General features: G+C 39.2%; 1 protein-coding gene across 1 annotated transcript in view; it reads right to left on the reverse strand.

Annotated features, from left to right (window-relative positions):
- The window catches only part of POU6F2 (POU class 6 homeobox 2), a 371569-nt gene that overhangs the window by 329009 nt on the left and 26675 nt on the right, over positions 1-15885 (reverse strand). The gene's annotated exons all lie outside the window — the stretch shown is intronic.

Below are 15885 nucleotides of genomic sequence, written 5' to 3' on the forward strand. Positions count from 1 at the left end.
TTAAATGTTTTGAAATTACTGAAATGAAATATTCAATTGACCTGAACCAAAAATTGTTTTACCAATTTTTGGTTTGTGAAATTTTTTTCAGTTTTTGACATTTGATCCAGATTTGGAACAGGAAAATTATTAGTTATCTCCATTGTACATATGGGGAAACTGAGGAAAAGAACTTTTCAAGTGACATCCACGGTCATGCAATACAGCCATCTCCTCGCTCCTAACCCAAGTCCCTTTCCACTGGCCCCCCCACTGCATTTGTTACTCACTTCAGTGAGAAAAAATACAAAGGGAAATATGCCAAAAATTAGGACAAGAAAGTACAAAATGAAAACCAATGTAAAAAAATAACAGCTAATACATCTGGAGCAAATTTTTCAAAAGCACCTGAATCCTTTAAGAACCTAAGCCATATTTTCAAAAGTACCTAAATCACTTAAGGAGACATAGGAGAATAATAACCAAAGTGCACATGCGCATGCGAACACACACACACACACACACACACAAATAGGCAGAAGATACATAAAACTGCAAAGCAAAAATACAAATAAATAAGACCTAGAAATTATATTGGGATACAAGCTGGATACTGAAAATAACAAAGAAATAGCAAAAAAGTCAGTGATATTTTAGTCTGAGTTCAGGTGTCCTATCACAGACCTGGGATGTGACTGTTCCTTTTTTCACAATACTACACAGCTCTGCCAGAGATCCTCAGATGTTGCGTGCAGTTTTAGGAACCTCCCACCAGAAAGATGACAACAAACTGGAAGGAATTCAGAAAAGAGTAACAAAACTGATTACACAGTTAAAGGGATTGACTTGTTCTTTAAAGAAAATGTAAATATTTATATTTGGGCTAAATTATGGCTTAAGGATATATCATAGCCATTTATAGTACTTATACCCTTCAACTACATAAGGTCCCAGTCCTTTAAGCATTCACACATGTGAATAACTAAACTCACATGAGTAAACCCACTGGAATCAATGGGACTAATTACATGCTTAGAAAATAAGCATGTGCATGAGAATTTACAGGATCATGGCCTAATTGTTCGGAGTAGACGATGGAGGTAGCTAGAAGGAAAAGGATGGAACTAAGAAACGGAGAGTGCAGGATGAATATCAGGGGAAGAAAACATGAATAGATTGGAACATTCTCACAAGAAGCTCTATTTCTTGAGCCAATTGAAACCAGACTGGACAAAGCAATGGGGAGTGTAAAGGAGGGAGCAATCATGCATTGGCAGGGTACAACAGTGGTAATGATATTTCTTGTAGTCCTCCAAGCAAGATGACCCAATACTGTAAGTTTTTCCCATCTCTACTTCTACGATTCTATGGAAGGGTTCTGCACTGTGAACTGAATGAAAGCACAGTGCTACTTTGAAAGTGATTGTAAAAAAGATAATGTGAATTTCTGCATCTATTTTCCTCAGGAGCTCCATATCAATTCTGCTCAGTTTACAAATAAAAAAGTAAGTGTTTTTTCTTCACCTGTAAAGTCTGCAAACTCAGCCTGGGATCTGAAAATCAAGTTGGGTTCCTTTCTGCTTCAAGAACCATATCAGTACCAGTAATAAATTATTCCCCACGTTACACCTATTCTAATACTCCTCCTTTCAGTGGGGTTCTACAAGTATAATTTTAGTACATCAATTGAAGTCAATGAGATTGCAAAGGTAGCCTATCAAAGTCAATAAGATTACAAAGGTGGATTGTTGTTGATGTTGCACCACAGAATCCATTACAGTCACTCAGAGCTATGTTAGTTATGCAGATCTGACAGTAGTAAAACTTGAATATATTAAAAATCATATTAATCTGAATAGATACACAAAGTAGATTTGCTGAGTTAGGAGCTGCCACTTTTATATAGACAATTCTCAAAGCAGAACCTCACTTTAAGTACAAACATGGAGATTCCATCTTTCCAACCATATTAGAGAACATATTGTGGTTCTACAGTCAAGGTTCTAAGTCCTATTTTTAGTGCCCCTCCAATCTCTCAAATCCGATTACTTTGGCTAGTGCAAATTGATCTGTCCTGAAAAATGCCAAATACACTCTGAAGACCCAGGAGAAAATTTACACGAAGTCTGAAGGAAACGGTCAAACTGTTTTCAGTTGCAAGTAATGAAAAAATTACCGTGATCCTAAATTTTTGACTAGTGACTAATGTCTCTCTGGTTTCCTGTAGTTCAGGACAGCTTGTTACCAGCTCTCCACACTTGACATAGAGTTAAAATGCTTGAAATAGTAAAGCACAGGCTCTATTTGAAGAAATGAGATTATGATCAAAGTGTTGTCTAATTAGAATAGTTATAGCTTGCATGTGAGAGAGAGCTTTTCATATGCACTAGGACTCTGTGTGGAGGTACAAGCCTGTAGGCTTATAGTCTTAGATTAAACTCGATAAGTTTATGGAGGAGATGGTATGATGGGATAACATGGTTTTGGTAATTAAATATTCATGGTAAATAGGCCTAATGGCCTGTGATGGGATGTTAGATGGGGTGGGATCTGAGTTACCCAGGAAAGAATTTTCTGTAGTATCTGGCTGGTGAATCTTGCCCATATACTCAGGGTTTAGCTGATCGCCATATTTGGGGTCGGGAAGGAATTTTCCTCCAGGGCAGATTGGAAGAGGCCTTGGAGGTTTTTCGCCTTCCTCTGTAGCATGGGGCACGAGTCACTTGCTGGAGGATTCTCTGCTCCTTGAAGTCATTAAACCACGATTTGAGGACTTCAATGGCTCAGACATAGGTGAGAGGTTTTTCGCAGGAGTGGGTGGGTGAAATTCTGTGGCCTGCGTTGTGCAGGAGCTCAGACTAGATGATCATAATGGTCCCTTCTGACCTTAGTATCTATGAATCTTAGACCAAGTGGGTAGCATTAGATCCAATAAAAAGAAAAAGACTGAGTGAATGTCTGAGGTGAGCGGGCTAGAGTGAAAAGTCTTGACAACAGACCAGTTTCAGTGAGGGTTTGTAATCAAACAGTAGATTAAGATGTGATTTGTGTGGTCTCTTGACCACAGCAGGAAGCTGGAATTGGGGAGAGTTAGGCCTCTCTTACTTACATATTAAAGAAGCAAGAGGTCGGTGCCTCTCACCCACTATTGAACTAGAAGATGGATCAGGCACCATAAATGGTGGTGGTTTGTGAAAGATTGTAGCCCGTCGTTCATATGTAAGGTGAGTGGATGTAAGAGGATTTCTAGCAGCTCGGTTAAGACTAGGAGGAAAGGAGGAGATCAGTGCTACTACTGGTTTCAGATTAGCAGCCGTGTTGGTCTGTATTCGCAAAAAGAAAAGGAGTACTAGTGGCACCTTAGAGACTAACAAATTTATTTGAGCATAAGCTTTCGTGAGCTACAGCTCACTTCATCGGATGCATGCAGTGGAAAATACAGTGGGGAGATTTATATACATAGAGAACATGAAACAATGGGTGTTACCATACACACTGTAAGGAGAGTGATCACTTAAGGTGAGCTATTACCAGCAGGAGAGCGGGGAGGAAAAAACCTTTTGTAGTGATAATCAAGGTGGTCCATTTCCAGCAGTTGAGAACAACATCTGAGGAACAGTGGGAGGTGGAGGGGGGAAATAAACATGGGGAAATAGTTTTACTTTGTGTAATGACCCATCCACTCCCAGTCCCTATTCAAGCCTAAGTTAATTGTGTCCAGTTTGCAAATTAATTCCAATTCAGCAGTCTCTCGTTGGAGTCTGTTTTTGAAGTTTTTTTGTTGAAGAATTGCAACTTTTAGGTCTGTAATCGAGTGACCAAAGAGATTGAAGTGTTCTCCAACTGGTTTTTTAATGTTATAATTCTTGACCTCTGATTTGTGTCCATTTATTCTTTTACGTAGAGACTGTCCGGTTTGGCCGATGTACATGGCAGAGGGGCATTGCTGGCACATGATGGCATATATCACATTGGTAGATGTGCAGGTGAACGAGCCTCTGATAGTGTGGCTGATGTGATTAGCCCCTATGATGATGTCCCCTGAATAGATATGTGGACACAGTTGGCAACGGGCTTTGTGCTACTACTGACAGTTGATGGACATCATCTTTAGCTCAAGAGGTGGACTAATAAGTCCCTACAAGAAGGGATCCCTCATAAATTTCTTGGATGGAAATAGGAAATGGACGTTTGAAATAATTCTTCACTATCTACCTCTGTTTATACTCTGTATGGTCTTTTCAGTCAAAAAGAAAGTGTTTGTCTCCATATTGTCTGCTGCTGGTGCCACTGAACACTCTGGAGAGATGGGGAAAGAGCTCACTTTGGATGAGGATAATCAATCAAAATCTTCTCTGGAACTAGAACTGTTGTAAGAATAGATCAATAAACTCTACTTGTTCATCTACAGCATTGGAATCATGAAGGAGTCTACTCAAAAATATGTATATGTTTTATATATCTACATCTTTTTCTCTCTATTTCTTTGTGTACACACACACCCTCATCTCTCTCTCTCTCTCTCTCTCTCTATATATATATACACACACACACACACAAGCTCACGTATAGTAAGATCCTGAATCTCCTTATTAGCATGAGAACTTGCAAAAGGGAGAAAGCAAAAGAATCAAATATTAATGGAAAGTGGGATTTTCCTTGCAATAGCCTCAATAAATATGTCTGTTGGGGGAAAAAATTAGGACAAAAATAGAAGGCTTATATCTCCGATATCAAAGAAAAGAATGTTTGTGTCAAACACATGGGAGAAATTGCTCACGAATGGTTCATCTGTGTGAAAATATGACCCTTGAATTGGTGCTAAGATCAGCAAGACCTAGGATGATCTGTTGAGTAAGTGCTGGTTGCACAAGTTAAAAATGCCTGTGGGAAGCTTTAATTTACGTGTCCATTCCCTCCCTCTCCCCAAAATGTTAAATAAGAATATATAAAAGCAAGAGAACAAGGTAACTCTTCAGGGTGATACATTAGCATGTTATGTTGGATGTTAATGGGAGTTGTAAAGCTAAATCCCCATTCACTACACTTGAATTTAGACCAATATGAAATTGCTCATTTGAACAGAACATCTTTACTTTTACATTTTTCTGTTTCCTTTTTGGCATTTCATCTGGCAGCCTTTCCTGATATGCGAACCAAAATCTACAACAAAACATCCAACAGACTTACTGAATTTAAACAGCAGAGCCACAAAGCCCCACACTCTTTATTAGGCACAAGTGTGAGGTCTGCGCATGATACATTCTAACATACTTACTCAGAGCCCAGTCCTGTGGCTATTCCACACATGGAATGCCTAATTCTTTCCACGAGGATTCTGCAGCTACAGATTTAGGCTTTAGACCTTCCAAAAGCATAAAATCTAATGAAGTTTTGCCTGATTCAGGACTATGAGATTTGGCCATCTGTGGCCTGATCTTGCGAGAAATAGAGCCCCTCCTGAGAGAGTTTAGGACACTCATCACCTCAAAGGAGGGAACCTGTGGGATTTCACTCCTGATATGCAAGTAAGGGCAAACTATGGAATTTGGATCAGGCCTAAAGAACCTAAAAGGACAGACTCTTAATTACCAAAATCAAACCTGGTGTGAACTGGCACAATTTCCACTGACTTCAATAGGAGTTGTGTCCTCTTATATCCAGGCTGAATTTGGTCCTATCCCCATCTTGGTTTTTGGGGTAGGGAAAAGTAAGAAAAATAATTCACTAAAAGTATCAGTAAGTGAGGTCCATTAAGTGAAAACTGGGGATTTTGTTGTTGTTTTTAAATGTTTCCTTATGTATTTTTAGATTTTATATACAGTATCCAGCAGCTCATTTTTGTATTATGTATGTGAGTGTATGCAATCCACCTATGATTGCTTGCTCCTGTTAACTTCCCAGGACTTATTTGATAGTGGGATGTGGTTACAGCAAGGGATTTTTGTGGCTGGAGTATTTAATAAATAAGTTAAATCAATCAGTGAATTTGTTTCCAGAGATTTGCAATGGTTTATCTGAAAGGGGTCTAAATCAGTAACACGTTTTAAAAACACAACACTAAAGACTATTTAAAAGGTTTTGTGTTTGTTTTAAATAAGAATAATATAAACTGAAGTGTTCCTACAAAGGGCACAGATGAAAACATAAACAAATCATTTCAGGTGAGCATACATTCTGCTTGAATTGTAAATGACCCTGCTAACAGAAATTACATTGAAGCAGAAACTTCAGTTGTTCTCTTGCATACATATACTTATGTACACTTAGTCATCTTTGGGGCATTTTTCCAATTTTAGCAGACAAATTTAGACTTGTGCTGTACAGAACCTCCGCTTGTCAATGTTTTTCCTGCAAATATTCAATTAATTCATTTAAAAATGTTTGAATGAAAAAGACTGTCAAAGCCTTTGCTCGTTTGTTTATTTTGGGGTTGGTTTGTACCTGCCGTCAGTGATTACAATTTTTTTCTAATCTCATATAAAAATCCCATTCTACTGAGGAATGGGGAGGATGGGACTGAGAGATACAGGGGTTTGGGTTTATTTTGCTCATTTGTCTGGTGGATATTTATTTGTGTGCTAAGGTGGCATGAACTGTCCTTTATAGTTGAATTTATGGGATGATTCCAAGGGGCATAGGATGGGAATCCAGAAAGCAGTTGTGCGGGGTTATTCTTAAAGAAAAATATAAAAATGATAAATAAACAGTTCACTTAAACCCATATATAAGTAATTCTTTCATTCACAAAACACAAGTCAAGAGCAGATTTGCTCTGAAACAGACAGGTGCAGATTCTGATCTCTATTACGCTGGTGAAAATCCAAAATAACACCACTGATTTCAGTGGAGTTACTTCAGACTTGCACCAGTGATCAGAAACTGGCCCATAATGTTCTTTAATTTCTCATTCATTCAATAACCAACATAAATCCCTGCTATCAGTCAATTATTTGTTATTGCCTGCTTATTCCAACTGTCAGAATCACGGATCACACCCTTCCTGATTGCTTCCTTCATTCTGGAGAGATCATTTCATACAATAAAGAGGAAACGATAAACATGTTTCAGCTGCTTGAAAACTTTAAAGGACACAAATGAAACACACAGTTCTGTCCCAAGAATTTAAACAAGTATCTACTTTCCCTTTAAGAGAATGTAGTGTCTTAATATGATTTTAGTGACCTGTGGAAAACTGAATCTTCTGAAGGAAACTAAACAAATGTTTTTATGGAGTATGTGATATTAAGAAATTAACAGCCAAGAGTATATTTTATATAAAATCTGAAGCCCTAGTATTATTTTTCAAATCAAATAAATTAGTAGCTCTTGGATTTATTTAAATGTTATCTAAATGTCCAGACAGGTACAGTTTTGCACAGCCAGAGAAAAAACTAATAGTTATTAACATTCAAAGTAGCTGCTAATTTGTCTGTTTATTTTTCTGCTCATAAAACTTCACAATAGAGTTTGCAAGACTAATGTGTTTGGATATGCACCCAGTGTGCAAGCACAGTTATTAAAACAAACAATACATTTACAATGCATCTTACTCTCAATCTATTAAAGCTGAGCAAAACCACATTTGAAGCTCTGAGACTCACACCCAGCAGTGTCCACTTTAAATAGAAAAATCTCATTGATTGCATGAAACTCAGGTCTCATTTTTGTCCATCGATTCCCCTAGTGACCTTCTGCAGCATCAAAGCCCAGAGCGAACCCAATCTGACCCCGACTTTATGTGCATTATTATATTGAGAGACAGGAGCTACTTACAGACCATGCCATTGTCTCCGTAGATATGTAATAAAGTATTCTAGAACTGCTCCTGCAGAGAACACTTCATGCACTCGGCATTTCCTTTTCTCTGTCTCTGTCTCTCTCTCCCTACCACTCTTAAAATTCTTCCCTTTGCTGTGTTGAATGCTTTTTTCCCCCTACAGTGGACAGCTCAAATGAGCAACTTCAGACTTTGACTAATACTCACATAACTCTCAGTAAACAACATCCTTCACACAGATCTATAACTAATAATAATGCTCTTTATTAAGCTCTCCTGTGAAACAATATGTCTAATAAAAGCTGCTCTCTATGCTGTTTTAATTATAATAAATCACCTTCATTATGATGCATACTTCAATATAACATGTCTAATGCTTAGCTACCGAGGATACTACTATAATGAGGACAGAGAGTAGACACATCTTGAAGAAAGTTATTTACACATGCACTGAAAAATTCTACAGTACCCTACTGCTTTGCAACATGAATTTCAACAACTTTTATCTTACCTTACCGTTCATAACATCACAGCTGAGATGAAAAAAACACCCTGAAACATGCTGTTTACACAAATAATAGTACCCAGAATACATCCACTCACATGGAAAAATAAGTCCTTACAGTGCAACCATTTCTCTATAAATGTATAAAAGTATTTTACCACCCTGTGTAACAAATCAGTGATGAGACTATAGGCTGTTGTGCACCAGTACCTAGGGATTTCATGTCAAAGTCAACTTCCTTGGCAATCCCAAGAGACCTCCGCTGTGCACATTTTCATGAAAGGTGTGAAAATCTGATTTTCTAAAATGGATCAGTAATTCTCTATGAAGTGGAAAAGGATCGATAAATCTTTGCTAAGTAGATTGTAAAGGAAAAATTATTCTTTCAGGGACAATACATTAGGATCCTCCAAACAATCTCAATAAACTAAAGACATAGCATTTCTCCACCAACTACTTTTGACTTCTGATATATTTTTGTAATCTCAGATCATTCTGCAAGGCACATACATTTATATTTGCTAAGCAATGTTCCATGTTGATGTTGATTTATGGGTATGTGCCATTATAATACTTGGCTATGAGTACAAAAAGAAAATTATTAGCTGCTTGTAACCTGATAGATGTGATACAAGGAAATGTCATTACACCCATGAACACATATACGATTGTTACTATATCACTCTTACATTGTATATATCCTGCAGTCTGCCTCCATATACACACTTTTACCATGCTATGTGTAATCATATACATTTATGCATCTGTGCATATATAGCTTAATTTTTAAATAGAGCAAGTTAATTATAATTTATATAGCACCTGTAACTGTGCGAGGTACTTTACAGCCATTTGATAAGACCTTTGCCAAAGCTGCACGCACAAACTGGCATTTGCACTTGCAGATTGGGTAGTAGTGCTATACTCAGGTGTCTGATTTATACATGGAAATAGCATTCGTGATGCTGGTTTGATGATTTGGCCCAAAAAGAGCAACCTACCCATACAACCAAGCCAAAAGTGGGCCACACTCATGGCCAATGGAATTCTCTAATGTTTTCTGGATAACTGCTTCTTCATGTTGCAGGGGAAAAGAGAATCTTGTCAGAAATGTTGTACTGTGAATTCCACAGTGGTGGTAATATGTACAGTGGATGCACTTAAAAAGTTCATTCCAATTTTAGGCACCTTACCAGTTCCTGTAACAGGTCCAGCCCTGCCCTACTCACTTCCGTTCCCAGTTTCCACCCAGAACAGAGACATACTAGGATTAGCAGCTGTAGGCCTTGCAGCAATACATGATGGGAAAAGAGGCAGTTATATAAGGCACTGCTCTTTTTCTGGTGTAGTGAGACCCCCTAGAGGAAGTGGGGCTACTTGTTGGCCTCTCTGTTGAAGAGAGCTACGGAGAGGCAGCTTACTAGTGGGTCCCTCCAGCGAGAAAAGAAGAGATGGAAAAAGAGCCAGACATATACAGGATCTTTATGGGGAGTTTGGAACAGACTACTGAATCAAACCTGGGAGGAAGGCTGAGAAAACCTGAAACAAACTAGGAAACCCAGCGTAAGGTGAAGGCATGGACAGGAGAAGTTTCTTGTATATTTATCCAACGACTATTCTGTGGCAGAGTAGATTAAACCAGTCCCCGTGAGGGGTACATTCAGACCTACATAGAGCTATTCATTCATCCTCCAGCTGATGGAGTGTAAGGTGCACACTTTGGATCACCTGTTTCCAGAGGGCCCGGTCTTCACTGTTGCAATCTGCTCCATATCAAAGCTGAGGTGGGCGAGGTTGGAAGCCACAACATCCCTCCAGCATACGCGAGGCTATCCGTGGGGTCTTCTTCACCAGCTTTTGTTGGATCAACTGCACAAAGCTAGCCAGCTGGTATGGACTCAGGCATACAGAGCAGATGGCCAAGCCACCTGAGCTGTCACTGCCACTTGGGAAGACACTGGAGGTTCATTGGTCCCACACCTGACATCTTGTGTCTGTACCATGATGAAACCACCATATGCCTTCAATACGTTGTTGCTGTTTCATGTCATTACATTGGGTACGAAGGTCCAAAAATCATGAGTCCATCATTCAATGAGGGGGTCTCTCCCAGTTCCAGTTTGAGTAATGTTTCGTGTGCAGTTCATAGCAGTGAAAGCCTGCACCAGTCCCCTCCCGGCAGCGGGCGATTCAGGTGTGCTGGCTAGCTGGGTCTGCACCACTCTAGGCAGCCTAAGATTAGTAGGAGAGCTAGCAGCCACAATTGGGGAAATTATGCTCCATGAAATGTTCACCACAACAGGGGCTCCATGAGAAGTATCACCACTCACACAAAGCTATTCCTGTACACAAAATGGGGAATGCTGCTAGAACCACTAAGAGTCCTAAAACCAGAATGAACATTCCTCACCGAAATAATTCATCATTTATTACAGAACTATGGAAGATGAGGCCTTTTATACCAGTTCCACAATACAAGAATCCTACTTGCAACATTGAACCTTTTCAGTACTTTTTTGTACAAACAGGGGCACTAATACTGTGGGAAAATGAGTATGGGTGTTATCCCAGGAGCAGATTTAGCAGAGGACTTCAGCTGCCCTGCCAGCTGAACAGGTTCAATATTGCCACATGCTCTCAAGTGAGCAGCAGAACGTGATTATGATTTTTCTTGTTTTTCTGTCATCTCCATATCACACTGCCTTCAACCCTACCACCAACATGGATGAGGCTGGAGCAGGGATGGTTAGGGGAGAGACACAAAAAGAGGCCACAGGAACAGCTGCAGCATGCTAAAACCTGACAAAGCTGGACTCAACCCTACCGCTCCCCAGTTCTCCGTGGTGAGAGGCAAGAGGATAAAAATACCATTTTTTGACTTGTGGAGAGAAGAAGGGAAGAATCTCATTTCCACTAAAGAGCACCAGGGTAGATGGTCCACAACTGATTCCTGTAGTCTCTCCTTAGATTTGTGCCTTTTAGACTTCACAACACCTCTGTGAGATATAGCAGGGGATAAAAATAGTTCATATTTTACACATGGGGAACTGAGGTACACAGAGGTTTTATCCACCATTTTCAAAGCTGGATGCCTCATTTTAGGCACCTGAGTCAGAAAATGTTGACCTAGGTGGCTTTCCTAAAGTCACACAGCAAGTCAATGTCAGAACCTAGAAGTCCTACCTCCCCATTTTCCCACCCACCTGAGAACTAGTAAGACTAGGTTCAACTTCAGCCGGATTCACTTTGAAATGGACAACGTAGGCCAACTTTAGCCCTGCTGTAACTTCACTTAAATCAATGAAGGGATGATTTTGGCCCATATTATATATCTGAGAATGGAGTGATAAATGAAATGTTATGTAAAATATTGCCTGTCCAAAAGTACCTCAAACAGTTATTAGACTCTCCCACCAAAAATCATATGAGTATCTCTCCTGTTTTCTTCTCCTCATCCTCTATTTTTATTTGAAATGTTTTGAACAGGGATATTTTAATTAAAATATAGCTCTATATAAATTCTGAATGGCCAAGAACAGGCTGAACAATCATGATCTTTCTATAACATCCCCAAAGTAACTCTATACAAACTAGCAGGACAAGGAGCCTACCTCTTATTTCTATCACGGATTATAATAGGTAACCGAGCATATACCTACATGTGTTACAATAAGCCTCCCCTCCTTAGGGTAATGACCCATGATCTACTATGTTAGGTCCCTGTAAGTGTGATAATAAGCACTGTGTTTTTGAACTACAATTCTTACTCTGTAAGATATACGTCAGTACATTCCTGTGGCATACAATGATGGCTGTTTCCTCCCAAAGTGGTATTACTGATCCATGCCAGCTGTATGCCAGGTGTTAGGGGTGTGATGGACTCTGACCCAGAGCAGCATGAAACTCATTGGTTTTAGTCTGAAAGGATTTGTTCAAACTTGTAACAGGCCAAAACCTACAAAGTTTGGATCCTAATCCCAGAGTTCAGGGTAGGGAGGAGCTGACAGGCATTCAGGCCCCTTTTGGTTTGCACTGACAGAGTCTCTGTTTGACTTTAAGTAGCATAGTTTTCTTCAGCAAAACTGGATTTTTATTTTCCACTGCAACAGAAGCAGGAGTAGAGATGTCATAATAAATATTACTTCTGTGTCTGAAATTTGATTAAGATATTCTTTTTGTGAACAGCACTTTAAGCTGTATTTTTGCTTACCCAAAATAAGTGCATTGCTGTTGAATTAGAGGTGTGTGGGGAAGAAAAGAAATAAAGAACTGGGCAAAAAAATTTTAGTTTTACATATTAAACAGTAGTTTAAAATATAGCCTGTGTATATGGAACTCAGTTTAATGCAATATTTTACTTGCCAATTTTTGGATCTGAAAATTTGTCCTGTCAAAACCACATAATGGCACTCTCAATGGGAAGCCAGCCTCTGTCTAGCACACGGAACTTCTATGGTCTTCTAAGAACAGAAAGCAATGAGGGTAAATCCTGATTCCAGAGGGGGTAGTGAACCTTTGGAAATGTTTGCACAATCCCAATGAAAGTATATCATGTCACCTCCTTCTGACTATGCCTGAGCATCATTTATGCTCTGGGAAATTATACTAAGGAAATGTACAGCTCATTGTGGGCCTGATTTTATGAGGTACTGATTGTCTTGTGAAAGAGAGGATACTCAGCACCTTCCATGGTAGCCCATAGGGCTAGCTTGCCTTTACTATATGGACTGCCTTGCCTTCATTATATTTAGCTGCTTTTATTATATTCAGCAGTAATGCAAGGAACTTACAGGCCAGTAGATCTGGCTACACAGCTTAAATATAAAGCCTGGGGCCCAATCCTGTTCCCACTGAAGTCAAGCACAAAATTTAGTCATCCAAAGGGATGCTGATGACCTCCAAATCCAGTGAAATCAAAGGGAAGTGCAGGGTCTCAGCATCTCTGAAGTTCAATCCCTTACCAATTATGTCATAAAATGTACATCATAAAATATACCAGTTAACATTGCTGTGGGAATCTTAACAGAGGTATTTCCCAGCCTTCTGTGATTTTCTTTTAAACTGTGCATTGGTATCATTGTTTGTCTATAATTCAACATTGCCCCAAACATCTTTAAGTTATGTTTAGTAGGCATATTAACAGGATTAAGCTACCTGAACATTACAATAATGCTATATTTTGTATGCAGAGACACAATTTAAAGGATACATGCTTAGAAAATTTCAGATAAATATTTTATATTAAAAATCATACTTTTTATATTAAAAATCAATTGTATCAAAGGCACGTCACAGTGAAACTAATATGACTAGTATGATGTGACATCAAAACTTATTAAGGATGTCACATTAACTCTGTAGTTAAGGCCAAAACTTGCTTTCCATTATAAGGTTGTGATTGTGCACCTTCACCCCCAACTTCTTTAAAAAAAGGAGCCAATCTACCTTTAATTTTGCATGTCACATATCATCCCAAAGTAGTGCTTTTCTGAGAAGTTTTGATAAAAATCAGAAACTGAGTTTTAATGTTACGGCATTTTGAAAACATCCCCATGCTTTACTTTTGAAAAATGTCCTAACTTTTTTTGGCTCTTTATGTCTCCAAATGGTCTTGGCCTAGCAACTCCAGTTTTGTTTTGTTGGCCTTAGCAGAGGAAAAGTGCCTTGTAGTATTTCCGTTTAGTTTTTGTTTCTTTAGGTGAAGTCAGGGGTGGGAGGTGGATAAAATACAAAGACTTCTTTACATGCATAGAGAACTATTGGTATGACATAAGTTGAGCTTCTGCTGGACTTCAGCTTTTGCTGCTAGTAAGCTGAGCTGGAGATCAGGAGAGCATTATCTGGGAAATAGAGACGGAGGTAGAGCGCATGGGGAGAAAATGGGTAGGACAGGAGTTCAGGAGAGGAGGCCAGAACCAGAAGGTACTAGGGGGTACACAGAAGGTGAAATGAAGCTGTACACTTCAGTCTGAGAATGGGAGGCTCTGGAATAGGCAAGAAAAGGGTAGTGCACAATAGTACATGAAGTGCTGCCTATAGAGGTTCTGCATGGAATTAGGAAGGCATATAGGAGAGGGCCATAGAACGAGAGGGGAGAGAAGGCAGAAAGGGGTACTGGGGAGGCATAGAGGATGTGTGTTTGTGCAGGACATTGGGGGCAGGTATAGATGAGGAATGCAGGGGACCAAAGAGGGACATGGAGAGGAAGTCATGTGCCATGGAGAGATAGAGGGAAGGTGGGTTTCAGAGGACATAGAAGGGTATAAAGGGTACTGGGTAGCAAAGAGGGAAAATGAAAAGGGGCAAGAGGGCATGTAAGTGAAATGCAAGGGGCTGAGTGAGACATGGATGTGGAGGTGCAGTGTGAGACACAGAGTCAGAGATGAAGCACATAAATTCATTAAAGACTTAGGGGCTTCCACACAGATGTAGTTGCAGGCTTGGAGCCCATGTTCCAAAAATGTAAACTGAATATAGATTTTCAATACAGGGAAAAGTGATTGATTAATCTCATTATTTATGTATATAATTTTATAGGATCACAAATGAAGATAAATTTTAACCGGTTACCTACTGTTCAATCTGTGCATATATTAGTGATGGCAGAGTTAGATCAAGAGACTAGACTTAGCATCACAATTTTAAAAATGCAATTCAGATCTAATATAAACAATCATGTTTTAGTTAAAAATAAACTGAAAGGCATTTAAGGGGAATTAAGTGTTTCCCTCTGAAGTGCTATGAATCCAATAACAATAGCAGCATGAACACTAGAAAGCAAGACTGACTATAAACCTAAGTGAAATTGACCTGTCTCATTTTGTTGACCAACCAAAATAAAATGCAAAAGTAGGCGGTTGGCATAAACCAGGAACAGTTAGATTTTTAAAATATTTTCATTTTTAAAAATCAGGGTGCTAGCAGCATTGCAGCTACTGCAAGGAATTTATTTTCAATACATCAGAGGTATGTGGAGAATGGCTTTGGGAATGAATGCAGCATCATGACACACCTCCAAATTATTTCATGCATAAGATTGACAAGTCTTTTTAATATTAAGTTCTACTCTAATTCCATACGTGGGACTCCCATTGATGTCAATGGGAGTTTCACACAAAGAGCAAGTATAGAATACAGCCCTCAACATCTTTTAGTAGTTAAAAAAAAATTCAATAAGTTTACTGAATCCATCAAACTGGCAGACTCAGGCATTAGCTTCCGTTATAGTGCTGTCAGTGCTTGGTCGAGCCTAAAAGCCTTCAAGCTTAAGCAAGTCTTGACACAGCATAGAAGCAGAAGCTCAAGACAGCCCACTGCATGAAGTAAATAAACTTTTAAAAACACAAAAGAATAAAGGATTAAAGGATAAAGAACATTATTTCCCCCATTTATATCAACTTTTTCCACAGTAAGGAATGTATGTTTTTAACTGAAACCCTGCAACTTGAAAGACTGTGTAAAAAGGAAGGACGGACGCACAGGGGAAAGAAAATGAAGCTTCCTAATCCTGTGGAGGACAGTCTTCAGGACAGTCAGGCCAATATAATGGGAGCGTGAAACAGCTGTTGGGGCACCCCATAGCTGGGCCCCATGAAAGCTCAAAATGGGTTAGGGAGCTCAT

Source organism: Lepidochelys kempii, chromosome 2 (genome assembly GCF_965140265.1).
Source record: "Lepidochelys kempii isolate rLepKem1 chromosome 2, rLepKem1.hap2, whole genome shotgun sequence".
Taxonomy (NCBI): Eukaryota; Metazoa; Chordata; order Testudines; family Cheloniidae; genus Lepidochelys; species Lepidochelys kempii.